Below are 20,552 nucleotides of genomic sequence, written 5' to 3'. Positions count from 1 at the left end.
TCTTATTATAAATCCCAAAACTCATACTAGTGTAGAAAGATGTGTTAACTTTATTTTGGTTAGCATTAATTATACAGTTCTATTAATAATAATAATAAATATAACTACATTTGTGAGGAGCATTTCTGTAAACAGGTCAAGGATGTCCTATGTAAATAGCATAGATAATTGTACACAAGCAGTTAATATACAGTAGTGTTATAACTAAATTATGAAGGTTGGAATGTTTCAATATTGGAGAAAGCTACGTGTTTATTTGACTTCTCATCTATAGAAATGTTTTAAGGGACCATATTATTTAACCTTTTGGATGCATGTTTAAATTTAACATCACGTCTATGAGAGATGTGAAGTTGGTGCTCTCATTCATAATGGCATGGGTACCCTGAGGTCATATTGGATATTCTAGGATTCAATGACAACCTTTTTCTACTGGAAGTATGTACCATTTCATGTTAACATGCCCCTCACCTCACACAATAATGCAGTGGAGAGTTAGTAGTAGTAGCTGAGATCAATCCATTATCAAGGTCAACTGTCCTCAAAATTGGGAGAGAGTATCACAAAATAACCCTAAGCAATTTCCACTTTGAAGCTAATCCCCCCCACCTTCCACAAGGAAAATTCTAGTTTTCTACTGTGTTGACATAGTGGCCTGATGTCTCAGACCACCAGACAGCACACTTTCTTGCCTGGTAATTACCTAAGGGTAATTATATAATTGTAGTTACAGGATGAGAGCTGTAACTACAATTAGCTTTAATACTTTTAGCCTCTCCTATAGCTCTTATTTTTTAGTTCTGGATGCCATTTATTTGCATGCTTTTGCACCTTTTCCAGTTTATTGATGTGCTGCTTGAGATGGACTGTGTTGCTACATATTTCATTTTTGGTCTCACAAAGGTCATGAACAATTTCTAAAATATTTCATTTAATACGAAATATTAAATAAGTATTAAATCTTTCATGTATTTAAAAGCAATTCTGAAGTATGAAAGCATAGCATATTCTTTGCACACGATGTTTTTTATCGTGCGACTGTTGTTTATTCAGGACCACCCCTAGATCTTTTTTTTTTTTTTTTTTTTTTATCAGTTCTTTAAAGCTTCTGTACCATCAAAACTATTAACTACTGGTGCAAAAGCGCAGTCATTAGTTTCAATGCGTTATAGGATTACTGGGGGTGCTGGAAAGATGGGTCTCATCCTGTAATTATACTTAGATTTTGCATATTGTGTGTGGCCTGTTTTCTCCTCTTCAACACTTCATAATGAGGCATTTATTCACATTAAATTCCATCAACAAAGTGCTGCTCCATACTTTTTTGTCCACATCATCCTGATGGACATGATAATCATCTAAGTTTCTTAGCTTCCCTAGTAGTTTGGCATCATCAGCAAACATGTTCATATAATTCTGTATTCCTTATGATAGATTGTTCATATAGACAGTGAACATTACTGGTGCTAGGACTGAACCCTTTGGTATACCACTACAGTGGTACCTTCGTTTTCAAATTTAATCCCAGAGACTGTTCGAAAACCGAAAAAATTCCCATAAGAAGTTATGTAATTTGAATTAATCTGTTCCTAACCCCAAAAATATTAACTTAAAAATATATTTTATACATGCTACTACTTATATTTTGTACTACAGTGTATACAAGTATTTCTTACCTTTATTGAGGACTCTTCTTGGCATTTGGAAGACGGTGAGGAAAGGGGGGAGGAGGAGAGGTGTTAGTGTTTGGAAGGGGAGTCCTCTTCCATTATAGCAGCAGTGATGACATATCTGGGGTACTCTCTCTCTCTCTCACATTTTGCAGGCATACCACTAGGACCTGGTTGTGGTTCACTGCTTGCTTGTCTTACTAAGAATCTGACTATAGACACTTGTTTTTCCCCTATGTTTTAACACTTGTCTGTAGTGAGACATCACGTTGTCTCACTGTGAATGATCTCTTGTTTTTCCCTTATGGTCTTCCTCACAACTATTTTCTTAGGTTGAACTTAACCACTGACTTTCTTAGAACCTATGGTGTGATATATATCAAGAACTTTTTATGATTAGAAAAAAATGAAATTCTTCACAAAGACTTAGTGCAGTTGTCGCTAGGTGGGAGACACTGGTAAACTAAAGCTCGCCATGTGCTCAGTCGGCCCATACATGTATAAAAAAAAACTCGAGCACCGAGGCAAATCTTTCAAAGAAATTGAGCTCAAGACCCGAAAAGTACAAAAAAGGGGCATTCGAAAACCAAGGTTTCATTGTAGTAACATTTTTCCAGTCTGATACCCTGTACATTGCCTCTGATATTGATACATTGTCTTCATATTTCTATCAGAAAAGTTTTCACGTCGGAAGTTTCTGTCACCTCTCCAGTATATTTCAGTTTCCAAACATCATTTTACGTGGGACTCTGTTAAAAGCCGAGTTTAGGTCCAGGAAAATGCAGTAAATAAAGTCAACCCAATCATCTCTTTCCTGATTGCGAGCCTCTTGTGGTGGATGCCTTACAACTGGACTGGTCACTGGGGAGGTGCATTTACCTCTTTCCTTAGGTTCAGTTGTTGCTCCAGATGTTGCCCACTCTGAAGATGTACTGTACTCAGAAAGGGTGATCCTTCTGGCTCCTTGGTAGCTGTCCCAGCCATGGTTTCTGGTGCTTCTAACCCAGTGTCTGAACCCAAGTGTTTTTCCATGGGTCTGCCTCTTCCATCAGATTGGCTTGGTGGTGTACTTTGTTAGTTCAAACTTATCCTTTGTTCTACAGGTCTGGAGATTCCGACGTGTCTTGCTATTTGTATGGTGCACTGGTGGAGGGTTTGTTGCTCTCAGCTGTATCTTTGCAGCAGCAGTATGAGATGGGCTGGTGCTCTTTTTACCATTACAGTATTTGTCTCTTTGTCGCTTGTCTTCAGTTTTGGTTTACGCTGTTCTTTCCTTTTTATGTAGCTTGTTTCTCAGTTCCCCCCTCCCTGTTCAGCTCGTTGTCATGAGCGGGGGCTTGGTGGGCGGCTGCCGGAGTGTGAAGCTCCTTGGGACAGTCCTCTGTCCTTCTGTAGCCTTGTGCTCCTGCTGTTATCCTCTCTAATTGTGCTGAACGACTTTTCCTTCTGTTTCGTTTTTTCTCCCCCTCTTCTCCTATCTGCTTGTCGTTTCCTGCTGACCTTTTGCTTGTTTTGGTTATTCCTTTGGACTTCTTCTATTTTGACACCCGGGTGCTTGAGGTCTTGCTCTTGCACCTGTAGAACTGTAGTACCCAACGTCGCAAGCGAGGGGAACCTTTTATTGTCAATCCTCCTTTCTTCACTGAACCCGATCTCGACGGACTGATGGTTCTTAAGGTGGCGTTTGTGGGGCGTATATTCACGACGCACCCCTAGGGGGCCCCGGCATGATCGGCAATAGCTTCTTGTTGGGTGTCCTGCCTCTAATTGTGGCTCCATGGTGGGTATGGGGACACATTCGTGGATGAAAATGTCTCTTCATATTTATGTCGTTGAATGTTTCTCTTGTACCCTCTCAGGCTCGTGGGGTGGGCGACCATGCCCCTGAGTCGGACTGTCTTGGAAGACCAGGCTCTGTAGCCCCCACTGTGTTGGGCGCCGACTTTGCTCCTCCTTTGACCTTCCTGACTTCTCCCCTCGGTTTCCCCTCCCTCCTCTGTGGTTGGGTCGAACCTCAAGCCCCCAGTGGTGACCACTTCATCCCCTTGCGAGGCTAAGTCTCTCATTGTGACTACTGCACCTTTTAACCCCTCTCTCTCTCTCTCTGGGGGTTCTCAACGCTGTGCACGCTACGGCCGCACTCGCTCGATTCCTTCCCATACTGATGCGTATCAGGCCTTGTTTGGTCCCGCTTCATGGGCCAAATACTTTGATCTCCTCCCTCTTGATTCTTCTTCTTGTTGATAGTAGGTGCAGTTTGCATGAAGGGTTTGTCCTCCCGATGACTGCACCAGTACTGATGTTGTTGGACGCTTTTATGTTGAAGACGATCGGAGCTACCAAGGTGCTTGTTGCTTTGTGCTGTAGATAGAGGAACGGTGATTAAAACAGAGGTGTGTGTTAGAGGGAGACTTGCCGCACCGTAGGGCGGTGTGTTGTGTTTATGGCGTCAGCTGATCCTTGGTGTTGCGACGAGGTAGTTGTTTTCTGTGTTTAGCTGTTGGTGGCGCCAGGTATAAATGTGGCGCGGGTCAGATGTGACCCAATTTGTTGGTCGATTGGAGATATTTAGCCAGTGCTCTGACTATTTGGTATTTTTCTTGTGACGAGTGGTCACCGCCTCCTAATATATGCTCGATGGTAAAGGGTATTTTAAGTGCGATAAAGACTTGTTTGAAATTTACTCTGGCACTATAATGTCGGAAGCAGTGCAGGAGATAGTGTTCGACTGTTTCAGGCACCTGACAGTGAGTACAGAGTTCGTTGATGTCTGTTCTGTACTTAGAGCTGTGTGCTGCTAGTTTGGTGTGTCCCAGCCTTAATCTGGTCATCGTTACATCAATTTCTCTGCTTTTATATCGGACATGTTTCCAAGTTTCCCATTTCTTTTTAATGGACCCATAGTGCAAAGGTGAGCATAACGTTTTCCAGTTTGTTGCAAAATCCTGGGAGATGGTATCTTTGAAGGCTCCTTTACGTGCAACATGGGGAATTGGATGACGGGTGAGGTGAGGCGTGTCGTGCATTGCTTTGGCTAGTTGGTCTACCAGTTCATTATGGAGAATACCACAATGTGCTGGGACCCATTGGATAGAGGTGTCATAACCGTTCAATTGATGTTTGTGAAGAAGTTGAAGGCATGGGTAGACAATCTCCTTGCATGTTTTCGAAGAGTACGAAATTGCTTGAATCGCGCTCTTGGAGTCACTACAGATTGTATATATCCCAACTGGTAATGTTGTGATGATTTGGAGAGCTTGATACAAGGCATATAATTCCGCTGTGAAAATAGATAGTTGGTTTGGTAACCGCCATCCCTGCTTGAGATGGTATTCCGGTATCCATACAGCGCAAGTGACCGAGGGTACGTTGTTCGTGAAGATGCGAGACCCATCTGTGTAAATCTCTGTGGTATTTGGGTAGCAATTTTTCATTGTTGAGACAAAGACTGAGGCTATGGCTGAGTTTGGTGCAGATTTTGGAATGTTGTCCTCGAGTTGTATTGCTGTATTAGGAGTTGTATAAAGCCAAGGTGGAATGGGGGGAACAGGAGGTTGGGTTTCACAGTTTTGAAGTAGGGAGAGGTCTATATTGAGGTTATTTGTAGCCCGTGTGAGGAAAGGTTGCGAGTGAATGGTTGGGGAGCGGGGGTTATATGGGTTAACTGTTGGGTTAATTTTTGATCTGTATGGGTGTGTCTGGTGAGCAGTGGTGCAGAGTGACAGATAGTTGGCACACATAATGTCTCGTCTGGTGGTTAGGCTTGTGAGGCCTGTTTCCCCGTAAAGTCCGAGGATTGGAGTTGAACGCATTGCGCCACATATAAGTCGCATGGCATTATTTTGTATGACCTCGAGGCTCTGTAGGTTAGTGGGCGCCGCCGACGCATATGCCTGGCAACAATAGTCTAGTTGGCTGCGAATGTAGGTTGTATAGAAACGGAGCAAGATTTTATGGTGTGCTCCCCAGGTGGTGCCAGTGAGGGCTTTAAGTATGGCGAGTCGAGGTTGTGTCGTCTGTTTAAGGTGTTGAATGTGTGCTTTCCAGGTAAGTAAGGGGGAGTCTAAGCGCATGCCAAGATATTTATGTTCTCGTACGTGTTGGATGGGAGTGTTGTGTATTGTGAGGGTGGGTAGATGAAGTAGTCTTTTTTTAGTGAAAATCTGATAGCAGGTTTTGGTAGTACTGACTTGAAGGCCCCATTGTTGTGTCCAATCTATGAGGTGGTCCAGTGCTGTTTGCATTGTAGAGACTGTATTTGGTAGGGCATTGTCTGAATAATACAATGTTAAATCGTCGGCGTACGCCGAGAGGTGAACAGGATGGGTGTTAGGCAAATCTGCTAAGAATGCGGCAAATAGGGTTGGGCTTAGTATGGAGCCTTGTGGGACACCTGTTTGTATTGGGATGCCATCGGAAAACTCGCCTTGTATAAAGACTTTGGAGGTCCGGTTTGTGAGATAGGACTGTAACCATAAAAGTAATCTTCCCTGTACGCCTAAACGTGCAAGCTTTGCGAGGAGGCAAGTATGAGGAATGCTATCAAAAGCTCCTTTGAGGTCTAGGTAGACAACAAGACAATATTTACTGCTTCTGAGAGAGGTGCGGATTTCATGTTCAAGGCAGAGTATTTGATCTAGCGTGGAGCATTGCGGTCGAAATCCAGCTTGGAGTGAAGGTATAATATTGTTATACTCTAGGTACCATTGGAGGCGAGTATGTACTAGCCTTTCCATGACTTTACTGAGGCATGATAGTAGGGAGATAGGTCTGTATGACGCAGGTTGGGATGGGTCTTTTCCTGGTTTAAGGAACGGAAGAATAATGCTGGTCTGCCATTGTGAAGGAATATTTCCGTGAGTCCAGCATAGATTGTAATAGTTTAGAAGAGTGCTGTGTGCAGTCGGTGGAAGATATTTGATGAGCTCATATGGAATTCCATCCTCTCCAGGTGCCTTGCCAAGAGGTAGGCGGTTTAAGGCCAATCGTAGCTCGCTTAAGGTGTACACGTTGTCGACGCCGAGCATGGGCAGCGGTATGGCACGGTCAATTTCTTGTCTGAGAGAGAGTTCTTGGGCATGAAGGAAGGGTGTTGAGAGGGTAACTTTAAGGCATTCAGCGAGAACACTTGCACGCTCCTGAGGTGTTTGACAGAGTGAACCGTTGATCATCAGGGGGAACGAAGGGAATGTTGGGCGACCTTTAATGCTGTTAAAAGTAGCCCAGACTTTTGAGTGCGGCGTTGTGGGTGTGAGGCTATCACAGAATGTTGCCCATGATGCTCGTTTTGCTGATAGTATGGTTTTTTTGGCCGCTGCTGTAGCCCGCCGGAGATTGACCCAGTTCTGTAGGGAGGGTTGACGTCTTTGTTTTTGAATGGCTCGTCGGCGTAAAGCGACTGTTCGTGCACATTCCGCGTTCCACCACGGTTTAAGTGGTTTGTTGGACCTATGTCCTGAAGTTTTCTTAAGCATTTGGGTGGCTGCAGAATTTATGGCCGAGGTGATTGTGGACAGGCGCTTGTTAGGGTCTACTTCATCTGTGTCTGGGAGGCGGACAATATCAGCCCATTTTTTCTTGTCTAGGTACTTTATGTTCCACTTGGGAAGCGTAAGCGGGTGGGTTGGTGGGTGAAAGTTAGTAAATTTTATTATGAGGGGTTTGTGGTCACTACCAATATCTGGTCCAGTATGAAACTGTAGTTCATGTTGAAAGTGTGCAGAGCCAAAGCAGATGTCCAGTGAGGCTTCATAATTGGTTCTGTAGTTAAAGTAGGTTGCAAGGTAGGGCGGCGAAAGAAGAGTATATGGTGTAGTGTCCAAGTAGTTGTACAAATCGGTGCCTGCAGTATTTTGGGTACCTCTACTCCATGTGGGGTGGTTAGCATTGAGATCACCTGTAACAATGATCGGGTGTCGTAATTGGTTAAGATAAAATTCCAGTTCATTTGAGTTTATGGTGCCTCCAGGGTTGTATATACCCAGAAAGGATATGTGTGTACCATTATAAGGTATTAGGCATGCTAGAACTTCTAATTTACCGTTCACAAAATACGTTAGTGTTACAGGTTTACATGTCATATTACTTCGTGTTAGAAGGAAAATACCACCCCCCATACGGTTGGGTCTGTCCAGTCTCTGCATCTGAAAGTTTTTAAATACGGGATTTTGTTTGGGAGTGAGCCAGGATTCGGTGATGAATGCTAAGTCCGGTTTGGATGAGTAGAGGAATTGTTTAAGTTCTGTGAGGGATGTTTTGATGCTTTTTGCGTTCCAAGTCATGAAGGTTAGGGGAGCCATTTAGGATGTTTGGGTTGTGGATGTGTCTGTTTTCTTTGGTGCGCTCATAGTGGTACGAGTTGGATACCTAGATGTGGATGGGGGCTGTGTCTTACTCTTGGTACTGGTGGTTGGGGTTTGTGGCACGTCAGCCTGGGGAGTGGTTTTGGTGAGGCGCGCTAAGGAGGTAATTAGGAGTTTTTCCATCATCTGATCAAACAATGTGTGTCCAGCATTGGTAGCTTTATTTGGGCGGATGTCAGTGTCCGTAACTGTTGATGGGGGGTCTGTTGGGTCAGCCTCAGGGGTGGGTTGTGGTACTTGGGCAAAAAATTTTGTTAGGAGTCGGTCCAGGGTCTTTTCCAGTGCATTTTCGATGCGAGTGACGATCGTTTCAATAAGATCATTTTCGAGGCGAGTGACGAGAGTTTCAACTAAATCAGGATTCAGTTGCGCGTTTTGTGAGAGGTGGTTGGACCCTGGGGTTGCGGGATTGTCGGAGACAGGGATATCCGGTACAAGCGAAGGTTGTGGTTGAGTGTGAGGTAGAGGTTGGTGATGAGCTGAGGAAGGTTTTTTTAATGCGCTGCTGTATAGCAGGTTGGTGGTAGGGGGAACCTTCATTTTCGCTGCTGCTGCTACGTAAGAGGGACATTGTTTAAATGTGATGTCATGCTCGCCACCACAGTTTGAGCAGGTGAGTGTATCCGATGCACAGGTTTGTGTGTAGTGGGAACCAGAGCATTTCCCACATTTGATATCTTTAGTGCAGCCCTTCGAGGTATGGTTAAAACCCTTGCATTTAAAACATTGGGTGGGACGCGGAACATACACCTCTAGTTTGTGGAGGAAGCCGTTTAACCAAATCCTATCAGGGGGAACGTAGTCCAGAAAAGTAAGCAGGGCGGTGCCTGTATCACTCAGTTCTCCGTTCGTTCGTCGCATAAATTTTTTTATTTCATAGAGTGGGATGCCATTTGTGTCGAGTTGTGCCTTAATGTCTTCTGCGCTGATGTCTACAACATGCCGGATTACATATTTCACTAATCTGTCTCCTAGTGGTTTATAGCACCTAACTTTGTAACCACAGATGTCAGTAATGTTTGAAATCTCCAGTTCCGCGCTGTGTTTGTGATCCACTGCGATCAGGTTCTTTAGTTTGTTTGGTCTGATATCGTGCACGTCGATTCCGAATTTGTGGGGAATGGCATTATATAGGATGCTTTGTGCCCTACTATTTCGGAAAATATTCTCATTTTCGCCCTCAAAAGCAATGATAAAGGTTTGTAACTCCGAAGAGCTTGGCCTACCTTGGTTGAGCGGTGGGTGTGGATATTGAGGCCGCGTGGCGTCGGCCTCATTTCTGTTTACCTCTGATAAATGGCGGCGCTTTGCCTCCAGTCTGTTTGCCTTACTATGGTGTTTGCTGTCTATGAATTCTCCTTCGGGGTCCTCTTCTATGACCGGGTGACGTTCAGGATTCAATTTTGTGGTATGCAGTAATGGTTTTCCAACATCTTCTAAGGTATCGTCGATGGTTGTACGAGAGACGCCATGTGCGCCTCCAGCCGCCGCCATGACACCGGCCACCTCCGCGGGAGCTCACTCAAAACACACCCAAACACGACCGCGTCCAACACGCAACTCCTCCCCTCTTGATTCTACGCCTCCTGACGATTTCTCCCTCGATCGGCATCTTGTTGATTCCGTGGATGCCTCTGTTACCTTCAACCCCACTCGTCTTAGTACACGGGTCGTTGCTGCTCCTTCTCGGGATGCAGCTTCCCGCTTGGCTGCCTTATCCTGCCTTGGCGAGACCCCTGTTCGGGTCTCAAAGAATGCTCGGTTGAATGCCAGTGTTGGCACTATTCTCCTCCCGCCCCATGTTGCGACCGGTGTTCGGAATCTGCAGGACTGCCACGATGATATTCGGCATATCCTCGATGCCCAAGGCCATTCTGTCCTCCAGGTAGACAGGTTTACTCGTCCCCCTTGTGGTCATCGCCGTCAACCCCTTCGGGTTGTGAAGATTACCTTTGATGGTAGGATCCTTCCACCCTTTGTCATTCTTGCTGCTGCCAGGTGCTCTGTCCAGGAGTACATTCCTTCTCCTAGGCTCTTTAACAAGTGCTGTAGGTTTGGGCATGGTGCCCTCCGCTGCTCTGGGACTTGACTGTCTCTGTCCTTTGTGTGGGAGCGAAGGTCACTCTAAGTCGGAGTGCACTTCTTCCCAGGTTCGCTGTCTCAACTGCGGTGAGGCCCATCCTACCTTCTCCCGTGCGTGTATCCATTACAAGCTTGAGGCAGCCATCCTCAACTTGAAGCACCGGGAGCGTTTGTCTTTTCCTGAGGCGAGGCGCCAGGTTTGCCGGCTCCCGCCTTATGCTAATGTCTCTTATGCTCGTGTGTTGCACTCTTCCTCTCCTCGTCCTTCCACCTTCCTCAGACTCGCAACCGTTTCCGGGTCTTGGACCCTGATATGCCCACTGCCCCCTCCTCTGTTCATTTGAGTTCTGTCCCGAAGGGTCCCCCCTCCTGGTCCTCTGTCTGGGGTTCCCCTTCTTTCTACCTGGTCTGTCATGTCTCCTGTGTCTTTTTCCTCGTCTCCCTCCGATCCTCCTTTCCATCGTTCTTCTCCGTCTATTGACTCTCCCCGCCGCCTGTCGGTGCGGGCTGATGTCCATCGCTCTCCTAACGGCCGTCATGTGTGCTCTCGTTCAGCCTCTCCTGCTGAGACGCTAGAATCCGTTGCCCAGTACGTAGTTACTGGGACACCTGTCTCATTAAGTCAGAAGCATAAGCCTGGCTCCTCTCCTTCCTCCTCCCCGGCGAGTAAGAAGGCTTCGCTTTCTTCCTCGGCCCCTACTTCTGACTTTATCGCTCCTTCCCCCTCCCATTTCGGTGGTTGCGTGCCCCCTGTTCCTGCTATGGAGGTTTCTTTGGCCCCCGCTTCGCTCTCGGTTGCTGCCTTTGCTGAGGTGCGCTCCCCTCCTCCTACTTCCCCTCTTCCTGCTGCTGTCCTTGACTGCTCCTCTCGGTTGTCTCCTCTTCCTCCTCCTCCGGACCCCGCCCGTCCACCTCTGGTCTGTTCTCTCGCTTCCTTCTCTCCATCTTTGCTCAGTTTACCCATGCCCTCTAACCCTGACTTTGCTGACCCTGATCCCGACCCTGATCTTCTTTGACGTGCTATGTTGCTCTTTCGCCTTTGTTTCTTCCTTGTTCTCTGTTGTTGTCCTTTCTCTTCTCGTCGATGTCTATTCTTCAATGGAATGTTCAGGGTTATTATGCCAATTTACTTGAACTCCAACTTCTGATTTTGTGGTTTTTGACCCTTTGTGTCTGTCTCCAGGAGCTGATGCTTGGTGCGCGTCCTGGTCGCTTTCGTGGCTATTCCTTTCTCTCCCCCCAGCTGTTGCTGGGGCTCCTATCTTTTCTGCTCTCTTGATTCGCTCTGATGTTCCTTTTGTCCCCTTACTTTTTCCTTTGCCTCTCCATTGTTCTGCTGCTCGTATCTTTGTGGGGAAATGGTACACCGTTTGTTCCATTTATCTCTTCCCCCCCCCCCCCAAGTGTCGCGCTTTCTCTTCCTGATCTGAAACACCTACTGGACTCCTTGCCGGAGCCTGTGCTCCTGCTGGGTGATTTCAATTGTCGTCATTCCCTTTGGGGTGATGTTCTGACGAACACCCGAGGTCGCTTTCTCGAGCCATTTATCCTCTCTTCTTCCCTGTCTCTTCTGAATTCTGGTGAGCCCACGCATTTGAACTCTCGGACTCGCACCCTTTCCTGTCTTGATCTTTCTCTTTGCTCGTCTTCTCTTTACTTGGATTTCTTGTGGCAGGTTCTTGATGACCTCCATGGCAGTGACCATTTCCCCATCCTTTGTTATATTTTTCTCTTTTCACCCTCCCCTCTCCTTCCCTGAGTAGCAGTTTGCTAAAGTGGACTGGAACCTATTTACCCTCAGTGCTGCTCTCTGACCTCTCCCTTCTGCCTCTCCCTCGCTCTCTCCTCCTTTTTCATGACACAGTCTTCGACGCTGCCCTCCGCTCTATTCCTCGGTGCTCTTCCTCTCAGGGTCCACGGAAGTGCGTTCCCTGGTGGAATGCAGACTGTGCTCGGACTGTCTGCTGTAAGCGTGCAGCCTGGAAGAGACACCGCCGTCGGCAGACGGCCGATTCTTTTCTTTTCTTTCGGAAGGTGAGTGCGGTGGCCCGTAGGGCCATCCGTACGGCTAAACGTGAATGTTGGGCATCTTATGTCTCCACCATTACGTCCGAAACTCCTTTGCCACAGATCTGGAAGCGTATCCGCAAGATAGCGGGTAAGTTCGTTCCTGATGTTTCACCGGTCCTTCACCTCCGTGGTACTCTTGTGGCGGGCCCGTTGCAGGTCACTACCGAACTGGGTTCCCACTTTTCTTCTGTTAGCTCAGGTCTTCATCTTCCCCAATCTTTCCTTCTTCGTAAACCTGCCCTTGAATCTCGTCCTTTAGATTTCTGCACTCGTCTTCGACTTCCCTATAATGATCCCTTCTCTCTCTGAACTTCGTTCTGCCCTGGCCCTCTGCGGTTCTACGGCGGCGGGCTCCGATGGCATTCATTATGAGAAGCTTCACCATCTGCTTCCGTGCACGTCTCGGTATTTACTGAGTCTGTATAATCGGATCTGGGAGTCGTTGTCAGTCCCTGAGGACTGGCTCGATGCCGTTGTCCTCCCTGTTCGCAAACCAGGGTCTCTGGGAACATCCCCTAAGGACTTTCGCCCTATTGCCCTCACAAGTTGTGTCTGCAAACGCTTTGAACGTATGGTTAACGTTCGTCTGATGTGGTTCCTGGAACACCATCACCTCTCCCCTTCTCAATTTGGTTTCCGTAAGTGCTGCAGCACAACAGATGTCCTGATGAACTTGGAGGTCTATATTCGTACTGCTTTTGCTGCGAAGACCTCCATTGTTGCCGTCCTTTTTGACCTGAAAAAGGCTTACAACACCACTTGGTGATATCTTATTCTATCCCAGCTTCAATCTTCGTGGTCATCTCCCTCTCTTTCTCCACAGCTTCCTCTCGCGTCGTTCCTTTCGGGTGAGGCTTGGTACCGCTCTCTCTGTGCCTCTTTTCAGCAATACGAAGGTGTGCCCCAGGAGAGTGTTCTGAGCACTACTCTTTCTGGTTGCCCTCAATGGTCTTCTTTAATCTCTTCCTTTAGGCATCTTCGATGCTCTCTATGTCGATGATCTTACCCTTTGCTGTCAGGGTGATGATTCGCCTCTCCTTCAACGCAGGCTTCAACTTGCGATTGATGCCATGTCGTCTTGGGCCACCGGTCATGGCTTCAAGTTCTCTACTACTAAGACTTGTGCCATGACTTTTACTCGGAAACGGGTCGTTCTTCGTCCCTCTTTGTCATTTTATGGTCATCCCCTCGAGTACAAAGATTCCGCGAAGCTTTGGGGGTTATTCCTTGACACTCGTTTGTCTTGGTCTCCCCATATCTCTTACCTCCGCATTGAGTGCTCTAAGGTCCTTGCCCTCCTTCGGGTATTGTCCCATACTTCTTGGGGAGCGGATAGGCGCACTCTCCTGGCTTTACATTCCTCTCTCGTCCTGTCTAAGCTCGATTATGGTTGCCCTGCTTACTCGTCTGCTTCTCCTTCTACTCTTCGCCGTCTCGATGCTTTGCACCATACTGGGTTGCGCGTCGGTTCTGGTGCCTTTCGTTCGACTCCCGTCCTCAGCTTGTATGTTGACACTGGCTTCCTATCTCTCTAGGACCGCTGTGATCGCTACTGTCTTCGCTATCTTGCGCGGTCCTTGCAACATCCTTCCTCTCGCCTCTGTCGTACTTTAACTTTTACCCCTCCTGCGGTTCCTGTTCCTCTTCACCACCTCCCTCTTTCTGTCCGGTTATCTCGCTTACAGGATTCTCTTTCCGTTCGTATTTCTATTATTTCTCCTCGTATTGTTCCTTCTTTGCCCCCGTAGAGAGTCCCCCTTCCGCAGTTTTGTACATCCTTAACCCGCATCACTAAAGCTTTTACCCCTCCTACGGTTCTAAAACGCCTTTTCCTTGAGCACTTTTCTTCTCACTCCCACTCTGTTTCCGTCTTCACCGATGGGTCTAAGTCTGCGGACGGTGTTGGCTACTCTGTTGTTTTTCCTGATCACACTTGTGTCGCTTACCACCGGAGACTAGCATCTTCACAGCGGAGCTTTATGCTATTCTCTATGCTCTTCGTCTCCTGCTCTCTCGTTGTCTATCTTCCTTTGTAGTTGTTGTTGACTCTCGTAGTGCCCTCATGGCTCTCGGGTCGTTTAATCCGGTTCATCCAGTGGTTGTCGAGATCCAGCATTGGCCGTTTCTTGTTTACAGTAAATTTAAGTCAGTTGAGTTTTGTTGGGTTCCCAGCCATATTGGTGTCTCTTTAAATGAGCGTGCAGAGGCTACCGCCAGGGAAGCTGTCTGCTCTTGTCCCATCTCTCGTAAAGGTACTCCTTATTCCGACTTTTACCCGGTTATCCATTCCTCTATCCTTACCCGTTGCCAGGCTTGTTGGTCATCTGTTACTGGTAACAAACTACGTTCTCTTAAAAGTTGTGTGTCCTCGTGGCTGTCCTACCACCGTAACCGGCGATGGGAAACGGCTCTGGCAAGGTTGCGTATTGGCCATGCTCGCTTAACTCATGGTCACTTGATGGAGCGCCACCCTGCTCCTTATTGTCCTAATTGGATTGTCCCTCTTACGGTCGTGCATATCCTTGTTGAATGTCCTGACTTCCGGGACGAGCGTGTGTCTTGTTTTCCGACCGTTCCCTGCGGTCGCTTGTGTCTCGATAGTATTCTTGGTGACTCGGATACTTTTGATATCGTTCGCCTTATGCGTTTTTGTTCTCGTATTGGCATCCTTGGTGATATTTAACACCCTCTGATTATCCCGCACATTTGATGGTGCTACATAGCCTTCCCGGTTTGGTGCCTTCCTTTTGATAATTACTTACTTTTTTCTCAGTTCGCAACATATGCTGAATACTGTCATCTCATCTTTCTGGGGGGAGCCCCGTTGGCTTCTCGGAGCTTATCCAGGCTGATATGCTAATGTCAGATTTTGGCATCAGTCATGTGTATATTGTTCTGTGGGCCTACCGGGGACCACGAGCCAGAACCTGGCCCCCCTCAGAGAGGCACAGGGAGCAATGGCCTATAGAAACCCCCATGTGGTTGGAAGCATTCTATGTCTGCCATCGACCGGGTCAGGCACCCAGAGAGGTAAGCGTTCTAAAACAAACCCCTATTCTGGTGAAACTTGCTACCAAAAGCTGAACAAGTACATAGAACTCAAAAAGGAACACGCAAACAAGCATGACGTCACACGTCATGCGTAGCTCCCTCCCTCCCTCCCTGTGTAGCTCCCTCCTCCCCGGGAGGGAAAGGGGGAGTGCCGGGCATCCACCCTTCAGTTCTAAGGCTGATGCTAGAGGCAGAAGTCGTGTGCTTTGGCTCCAGTGATTTTTCAGCACTGTGCTTAGTGTGGTGGCTGTCTTCCAGGGGTGTGAGAGCCAGGAGTTATTCTACAGTACTTGGGCTGCATGCGCCTAGGGTTACCTTCCCTAGGTGCCCTGTAAGTACTGCCCTTGGGGCTTGGGGTTACAGAGCACCACTTGGTTTCCGAACCCCTTGGGGACAAGACCCGTCGATTAAATTAACATGTAAGTTCGTAAACGAGAAAGAGGGAAAAAATAAACTAGAAATGTAAAAAGAAATGTTTCCGAAAAATTTATGAAAAAACTCTAGAAAAAAATCTACAGGTTCATAGTGTAAATGCAACTGCATTTTGTTTGTACTCACCAATAAGTGAAATCCTGATCTGCTTTATAAGTCCTTAATTGTTCCTAGCTGATTATTAAGACGTTTTAGTTTTCCAAACTAAAGTTTGGAAAGCAAGTGGTGCTCCGTACCTTCCACTAGTTCCTTGGGTCCTGCCTCTGCTGGGCTGTTTCACTGCTTGGTTTTTCAGCTGCCTTTTGGGTGCTTGGGTGTTTTGTCTCCCTTGTTTACCTTAGGATATGAGGCAGTTTGCACTGGTACAGGGTGTTGCGTAGCTTGTTTTCACCATTCTTGGTGGCCGGCTCTGTTTCTTCGGGTATGTTGTCCTCTTGCGGGGTTTTGTTTTTCATTTTGTTTGTGCCTTGTGGGAGGGTCTACCTTGCTTGCCCTTTGGTATCTGACCTAATACGGTTTTCTTCTGGTGGTGCCCCCTGCTTCTGTTGGTATTGGCCTCTGGCGGTCGAGTTGGTAAGCTGCATGCCCTTCTTCGGCGCAAGGGTTTCTGCTCTTTTGGTCCTGATGGTAGGTTGGTTTGGTTGCCACCTCCTCCTTCCTTTCTGGCAAAGAACAAGACAGCTGCTTTCCGGAGGGATCCTTCGGTCATTGATGCTTGGTTGGTCAGGCCGGGAGGTGCAACATGTGTTGTGTCCGGTTGCGTCTCTCCACCATTATCTGCGTGCTTCGGCTTCAGTGGCTGGGAATGTGCTTTGGGTTGATCCGGTTTCCCATCTTCCCTGTTCCAGGGCTCGGGTCTCCCAGGTCATCTGCAGGGTTATTAAGTCTAGCCAGCCTGTGGTCTATCCTCGTGCCCATGACGTTAAGAAGTTTGCTGCATTGGCTGATATTCGGGTGTGGGGATTTTGGAGGTCGAACAGGGTCCTAGCCACCCATTATTTGATTAACGTTCCTGCTCCTGGGCGTTCCTGTGTTGCTTCGGGTCGCAGGTTGCAGCTAATTGTCTCAACTTCACGTTGAAGAGTTTGTGGCGGTTGCCTCCTGTGTAAGTCCATCTTTTCCCATATGTTCATTAACCCTTTAACTGCGCGGCCTATAAATATGACACTCTCCCAGTGCGCAGGAAATAAATTATCTTTAAAAAATTCTTTTGTTTTTTAAAGTGTCTAAAACCCTTCCCCCAGTATGGGTATGTCAAAAAAATTTCGAACTTGTACTTACTTTGGCTGCTATGGGGTCCGTAAGTTGGCGCGTGACGTCCTCATTCCCCGTTCGCCCGTGCAGTAAGCTCCAGGGGCAGGGCGGGCGAGTTGCCGCGAATATATTTTTGTTCATTTTTTGCGCACAGTTCCAAATACATTTTATTTGTTTTTATGTGCTAATCCTATGTATAATGAACACATACACTATATTATGGCAGTAAAACATCCGTACTGTCCATGGACACTGTGTTACGTGCATGACACTTGTGTACACATATGTCGCACATATTTACCATATATCATGCTAATTTATGTATATATACAATCTATTTACAGACTATACACTGTCACATACTATATACATTCACCATCAACACATTCAGAACATTGCAAGTGTGAGCAGCCACACCCAGCCAGCCCTCCCTCACTCCTCCAACATCTTACTTGCCAACATTGCTCCTCCAAATCATACAGTTATTCACACCAATGTTTCATGTTCATTTATGTATATTTACAACATATGTACACACTATACACTGTCACACACTATATACATTCACCATCAACACACTCAGAACACCGCGAGTGTGAGCAGCCACACCCAGCCAGCCCTCCCTCACTCCAACATCTTACTCGCCAACATTGCTCCTCCCACCATACTGTTATTGTATTTATTACACGATTTACACATGTTATATATACCTATCTACACGTTTTATTTACCAGAACTATGCAAGTAAGTCGGTATTGTGTCCAAACAGTACAGTGGCCACCATACACTGCATGGCAAATCACACAGCAGACGGCAGACGACGCCACGATTACGACGTCGCCTCCCTCACCAAAATAGCTCCTCACAACATACTCCTGGTGCTGTTATTACACTATTCACACACACTGTATATACCCGTGTACATGTGTGTTACCCATAGTGAACCACGAAGCTAGTACGGTGAGCAAAACAAGAGTTACTCCCACACAGTGAGGCTACCTCAATTCTCTCCCTCCCTCCCTCACCAAAATTCCTCCTTCCTTCGCACAACGCTCATTATAACCACAATCCTGGTCACTAATACCTGTAAATGAATAATTGACTACAAGTTTATTTTGAAAAGGAACGTAAAAAGTCATTTGAAGATTCCTAGATGGACGAAATAATGCTGTGGTGCTGTGGCTAGTGCTGTGAACATCGTGAACAGCATTGAATCACTGATATTTGAACATTGTACCCAGTCATTATCACACTCGGGCTCTTCTGTAATATTATTATGGCTAAATAAAACAGATTATATACCTGTATATATTTTGACAATATTAGGCGATGCTGTGTTCACACGCTGAACAGCAGTGCTGTGCGCTCATGCTGCGAGCGCCAGCCTTGGTTACTCACTCACTACTGAGGCTCTGATACCCGGCAATGTGGACCATGATTTTTTTTTAAGATGGCGTCTGTTTACAAGAGCCCTGAGGAAGCTGATGTGAACCCCATGTAGCCGCGGGAGTTTTGAATGGAACGTGAAAAATAAAAACACCCGGAGGCGTGTTGCGCACCCGAAGCCTGGGTCTGCAGGCTCGTTGCGCAGTTAAAGGGTTAAGTAGCTCCAGGGAGCTGAAGGGCCTTCCCACTGAAAACCAGCATTGAATGAAATGAAACGCCATTTTCTGGGTGAGCCCCAGAGGCTCCCTGGCAACCCTCCCTCCCTCTAGTCGGCTGTTTTTTGTGTTGTTTGATGCTTCCGAACTATAGTGCTGGGTAGACGGTTTGGGGAAGTTCGGGGCTTCCCCCTCCCTCCCTCCCTCTGGGAGGGAAGGGCTACGTAGACGAGCGGTACAGCAGTAATTACCTAAGTGTAATTACCTAAGTGTAGTTACAGGATGAGAGCTACGCTCGTGGTGTCCCGTCTTCCCAGCACTCTTTGTCATATAACGCTTTGAAACTACTGACGGTCTTGGCCTCCACCACCTTCTCACTTAACTTGTTCCAACCGTCTACCACTCTATTTGCGAAGGTGAATTTTCTTATATTTCTTCGGCATCTGTGTTTAGCTAGTTTAAATCTATGACCTCTTGTTCTTGAAATTCCAGGTCTCAGGAAGTCTTCCCTGTCGATTTTATCAATTCCTGTTACTATTTTGTATGTAGTGATCATATCACCTCTTTTTCTTCTGTCTTCTAGTTTTGGCATATTTAATGCTTCTAACCTCTCCTCGTAGCTCTTGCCCTTCAGTTCTGGGAGCCACTTAGTAGCATGTCTTTGCACCTTTTCCAGTTTGTTGATGTGCTTCTTAAGATATGGGCACACACAACAGCTGCATATTCTAGCTTTGGCCTAACAAAAGTCATGAACAATTTCTTTAGTATATCGCCATCCATGTATTTAAATGCAATTCTGAAGTTAGAAAGCATAGCATAGGCTCCTTGCACAATATTCTTTATGTGGTCCTCAGGTGATAGTTTTCTATCTAGAACCACTCCTAGATCTCTTTCTTTATCAGAATTCTTTAAAGATTTCTCACATAATATATAGGTTGTGTGGGGTCTATGTTCTCCTATTCCACATTCCATAACATGACATTTATTAACATTAAATTCCATTTGCCAAGTGGTGCTCCATATACTTATTTTGTCCAGGTCTTCTTGAAGGGCATGACAGTCATCTAAATTCCTTATCCTTCCTATTATCTTAGCATCATCAGCAAACATGTTCATATAATTCTGTATACCAACTGGTAGATCATTTATGTATACAATAAACATCACTGGTGCAAGAACTGAACCCTGTGGTACTCCACTTGTGACATTTCTCCATTCCGATACATTGCCTCTGATTACTGCCCTCATTTTTCTATCAGTCAGAAAATTTTTCATCCATGATAGAAGCTTACCTGTCACCCCTCCAATATTTTCCAGTTTCCAGAACAACCTCTTATGTGGAACTCTGTCGAAAGCCTTTTTTAGGTCCAGATAGATGCAGTCAACCCAACCATCTCTTTCCTGTAATATCTCTGTGGCTCGATTATAGAAACTGAGTAAATTCGATACACAGGATCTTCCAGATCGAAAACCATACTGTCTGTCTGATATTATATCATTTCTCTCTAGGTGTTCTACCCATTTAGTTTTGATTAGTTTTTCCAATACTTTCACTATTACACTTGTCAATGATACAGGTCTATAATTGAGGGGGTCTTCCCTGCTGCCACTTTTGTAGATTGGAACTATGTTAGCCTGTTTCCACCCGTCTGCTACGATTCCTGTACACAGGGATGCCTGAAAGATCAGGTGAAGTGGAATGCTGAGCTCAGATGCACATTCTCTCAGAACCCATGGTGAAACGCCATCTGGGCCAGCTGCTTTGTTCTTACCGAGCTCCTTGAGCATTTTTTCCACTTCGTCTCTAGACACCTCTATGTGTTCTATGTTGTTCTCTGGAATTCTTATTGTATCTGGTTCCCTAAAGATTTCATTTTGTACAAACACACTTTGGAACTTTTCGTTTAGTGTTTCACACATTTCCTTTTCATCTTCCGTGAATCTATTTCCCATTTTCAACCTCTGAATATTATCCTTTACCTGCAATTTGTTGTTTATGAATTTATAGAATAGACCTGGTTCTGTTTTAC

At 46.2% G+C, this 20,552-nt stretch overlaps 1 protein-coding gene across 9 annotated transcripts in view; it reads left to right on the top strand.

Annotated features, from left to right (window-relative positions):
• Positions 1-20,552, top strand: part of LOC123768226 (uncharacterized) — a 144,255-nt gene that overhangs the window by 4,970 nt on the left and 118,733 nt on the right. The window lies entirely within an intron of this gene.

This window comes from Procambarus clarkii, chromosome 59 (assembly GCF_040958095.1).
Source record: "Procambarus clarkii isolate CNS0578487 chromosome 59, FALCON_Pclarkii_2.0, whole genome shotgun sequence".
Lineage (NCBI taxonomy): Eukaryota > Metazoa > Arthropoda > Malacostraca > Decapoda > Cambaridae > Procambarus > Procambarus clarkii.
This window is presented reverse-complemented; position numbering and strand designations above follow the sequence as displayed.